Source organism: Arachis duranensis, chromosome 5, assembly GCF_000817695.3.
Source record: "Arachis duranensis cultivar V14167 chromosome 5, aradu.V14167.gnm2.J7QH, whole genome shotgun sequence".
Taxonomy (NCBI): Eukaryota; Viridiplantae; Streptophyta; class Magnoliopsida; order Fabales; family Fabaceae; genus Arachis; species Arachis duranensis.
In genome coordinates this window covers 66,873,056-66,877,537 of record NC_029776.3, presented here as the reverse complement: position 1 = coordinate 66,877,537, position 4,482 = coordinate 66,873,056, and the positions used below count along the sequence as shown (strand labels likewise).

Genomic DNA, 4,482 nt, shown 5'->3' with positions numbered 1-4,482 from the left:
ACTACACCTACTTCCAATTTTTATGGAAGAAGCATCTTAATCCCTGCCATTGGAGCAAACAATTTTGAGCTGAAGCCTCAACTAGTTGCTCTAATGCAACGGAACTGCAAGTTCCATGGACTTCCATCTAAAGATCCCTATCAGTTTTTAACTGAGTTCTTGCAAATTCGTGATACTGTTAAGACTAATGGAGTAGATCCTGAAGTCTACAGGCTCATGCTTTTCCCTTTTGCTGTAAGAGACAGAGCTAGAACATGGTTGGACTCACAACCTAAAGATAGCCTGGACTCTTGGGATTAGCTGGTCACGGCCTTCTTGGCCAAGTTCTTTCCTCCTCAAAAGCTGAGCAAGCTTAGAGTGGATGTTCAGACCTTCAAGCAAAAAGATGGTGAATCCCTCTATGAAGCTTGGGAAAGATACAAGCAGATGACCAAAAAGTGTCCTTCTGACATGCTTTCAGAGTGGACCATTTTAAATATATTCTATTATGGTATATCTTAGTTCTCTAAGATGTCACTGGACCATTCTGCAGGTGGATCCATTCACCTAAAGAAAATACCTGTAGAAGCTCAAGAACTCATTGACATGGTTGCAAATAACCAATTCATTTACACCTCTGAGAGGAACCCTATGAGTAATGGGACACCACAGAAGAGGGGAGTTCTTGAAATTGATGCTCTGAATGCCATATTGGCTCAGAACAAAATGTTGACTCAGCAAGTCAACATGATTTCTCAGAGTCTGAATGAATGGAAAAATGCGTCCAACAGTACTAAAGAGGCATCTTCTGAAGGAGAAGCTTATGATCCTGAGAACCCTGCAATGGCAGAGGTGAATTACCTGGGTGAACCCTATGGGAACACCTATAATTCCTCATGGAGAAATCATCCAAATTTCTCATGGAAGGATCAATAAAAGCCTCAACAAGGCTTTAATAATGGTGTAAGAAACAGGCTTAGCAATATCAAGCCTTTTCCATCATCTTCTCAGCAACAGAGAGAGAATTTTGAGCAGAGCCCCTCTAGCTTAGCAAACATAGTCTCTGATCTGTCTAAGGCCACTTTAAATTTCATGAGTGAAACAAGGTCGTCTATTAGAAATTTGGAGGCACAAGTGGGCCAGCTGAGTAAGAAAATCACTGAAACTCCTCCTAGTACTCTCCCAAGCAATACATAAGAGAATCCAAAAAGAGAGTGCAAGGCCATTGATATAATCACAATGGCCGAATCCAAAGAGGAAGGGGAGGACGTGAATCCCAATGAGGAAGACCTCATGGGACGTCCTCCAAACAAGAAAGAGTTCCAACTTGAGGAACCTAAGGAATCTGAGGCTCACCTAGAGACCATAGAGATTCCATTGAACCTCCTTATACCATTCATGAGATCTATGAACTATTCCTCCTCTGAAAAGGATGAAGATGTAACTGAAGAGCAAGTTGCTCAATATCTAGGAGCCATCATGAAGCTGAATGCCAAGTTGTTTGGTAATGAGACTTGGGAAGGTGAACCTTCCTTGTTCATTAGTGGACTGGATACATGGGTTCAGCAAACTCTACCTCAAAAGAAACAAGATCCTGGTAAATTCTTAATATCCTGTACCATAGGCACCATGACCTTTGAGAAGGCTCTATGTGACCTGGGGTCAGGTATAAATCTTATGCCACTCTCTGTAATGGAGAAACTAGGGATCTTTGAGGTACAGGCTGCCACATTCTCATTAGAGATGGTAGACAAATCAATAAGACAAGCTTATGGAATGGTAGAGGACGTGTTAGTGAAGGTTAAAGGCCTTTACATCCCTGCTGATTTCAAAATCTTAGACACTAGGAAGGATGAGGATGAATGCATCATCCTTGGAAGACCCTTCCTAGCCACAGCAGGAGCTGTGATTGATGTTGACAGAGGTGAACTAGTCCTTCAATTGAATGGGGACTACCTTGTGTTTAAGGCTCAAGGTTATCCTTCTGTAAACATGGAAATGAGGCACGATAAGCTTCTCTCAATATAGAGTCAAACAGAGCCCCCACAATCAAACTCTAGGTTTGGTGTTGGGAGGCCACAACCAAACTCTAAGTTTAGTGTTGAACCCCCACATTCAAACTCTAAGTTTGGTGTTGGGAGGTCCCAACAATGCTCTGAACATCTGTGAAGCTCCAAGAGAGCTCACTATCAAGCTGTTTACATTAAAGAAGTGCTTATTGGGAGGCAACCCAATTTTTATTTATCTATATTTTCTATTGTTCTTCTATGTTTTATTAGGTTCATGATCATGTGGAGTCACAAAACAATTGCAAAAATTAAAAATGGAATAAAAAATAGCAGAAGAAAAAGCACACCCTGGAGGAAGAGCTTACTGGCATTTGAACGCTAGTAAGGAGTATCTGTCCGGCGTTCAATGCTAGAACAGAGCATGAAGCTGGCGTTGAACGCCAGAAACAAGTAGCAGTCTGGCGTTTAAACGCCAGGAATGCACCCTGAGGAAAGCTGTTGTTTAACACCAGAAACAAGCATCAGGCTGGCGTTAAATGCCAGAAACATGCTACATCTGGGCATTTAACGCCAGAAACAAGCTTAAGTCTGGCGTTAAACGCCAGAATTGCATGCAGAGGGCGTTTTACACGCCTAATTGGTGCATGGATGATAAATCTTTGACACCTCAGGATCTGTGGACCCCATAGGATCCCCACCTACCTCAACTCACCTTCTCTCTTCTTCACACAATCCAATAACACTCTTCCCCAAACACCCTTCACCAATCACCTCAATCTCTTTTCCCCACCACCTCTTCACCACTCACATCCATCCACTTTTCCCCATAAACCCCACCTACCTTCAAATTCAAAATCTCTTTCCCATCCAAGCCCACCCTAAATGACCGAACCCCATTCCCTCTCCCTCCACTATATAAACCCCTCCATCCTTCTTAATTTTCACATAACACAACCCTCTCTTCTCCCCCTTGGCCAAAACCCACACATCTCTCCCTTTCCTCTATATCTTCTTCTTCTTCTTCTATTCTTTCTTCTCTTGCTCGAGGACGAGCAATATTCTAAGTTTGTGGTAAAAGCATAGCTTTTTTGTTTTTTCATAACCATTTATGGCACCTAAGGCCGGAGAAACCTCTAGAAAGAGAAAAGGAAAGACAAAAGCTTCCACTTCCGAGTCATGGGAGATGGAGAGATTCATCTCAAAAGCCCATCAAGACTACTTCTATGAAGTTGTGGCTAAGAAGAAGGTGATCCTTGAGGTCCCTTTCATGCTCAAGAAAAATGAGTATCCGGAGATCCAACATGAGATCCAAAGAAGAGGTTGGGAAGTTCTTACCAACCCCATTCAATAAGTCGGAATCTTAATGGTTCAAGAGTTCTATGCCAATGCATGGATCACTAGGAACCATGATCAAAGTATGAAACTAAATCCAAAGAATTATCTTACAATGGTTTGGGGGGAATGCTTAGATTTCAGTCCGAAAAATGTAAGGTTGGCATTCAACTTGCCTATGATGCAAGAAGATGCATGCGCCTACACTAGAAGGGTCAAATTTGATCAAAAGTTGGACCAAGTCCTCATTGACATATGTGTGGAAGGAGCTCAATGGAAAAGAGACTCAAAGGGCAAGCCGGTTCAATTAAAAAAACTGGATCTTATGCCTGTGGCTATATGATGGTTGGAGTTCATCCAACGCTCTATCATCCCCACTAGCAACCGATCCGAAGTAACTATGGATCGGGCCGTCATGAGTCATAGTATCATGATTGGAGAGGAAGTAGAAGTTCATGAAGTCATCTCTCTAGAACTCTACAAAGTAGCCGAAAAGCCCTCCACCTTGGCAAGGCTAGCTTTTCTTCATCTCATTTGCTATCTATTCTACTCAGCTGGAGTTGTCATAGAAGGAGACATCCTCATTGAAGAGGATAAGCCCATCACTAAAAAGAGGATGGAGCAAACAAGAGAGGCCATCCATGGATCTCAAGAGACGCATGAGGAAGCTCATCATCAAGAAATCCCTGAGATGCCTCAAGGGATGCATTTTCCTCCAAACAACTATTGGGAACAACTCAACACTTCTCTAGAAGGATTGAGTCATGATATGAACCAATTAAGGGTGGAACACCAAGAGCACTCCATTATTCTCAATGAGATTAGAGAAGATCAAAGAGCTATGAGGGAGGAGCAACAAAGGCAAGGAAGAGACATAGAGGAGCTCAAGAACAACATTGGTCCTTCAAGGAGAAGGCGCCACCATCACTAAGGTGGACTCATTCCTTAACTTCCTTGTTCTTATTTCTCTGTTTTTCGGTTTTTGAACTTCATGTTTGTCTATGTTTGTGTCTTTATTACATGATCATTAGTATTTAGTAACTATGTCTTAAAGCTATGAATACTTCCATGAATCCTTCATCTTTCTTAAATGAAAAATATTTTTAATACAAAAGAACAAGAAGTACATGAGTTTCGAATTCATCCTTGAAATTAGTTTAAT

General features: G+C 41.9%; 1 non-coding gene across 1 annotated transcript; it reads right to left on the bottom strand.

Moving 5' to 3' along the window:
* Positions 1 to 348: 348 nt before the first annotated feature.
* On the bottom strand, positions 349 to 456 carry LOC127748064 (small nucleolar RNA R71). Its single transcript, XR_008010007.1, has one exon. It is a non-coding gene; the product is annotated as a small nucleolar RNA R71 (small nucleolar RNA).
* Between the last annotated feature and the right edge of the window lie 4,026 nt (positions 457 to 4,482).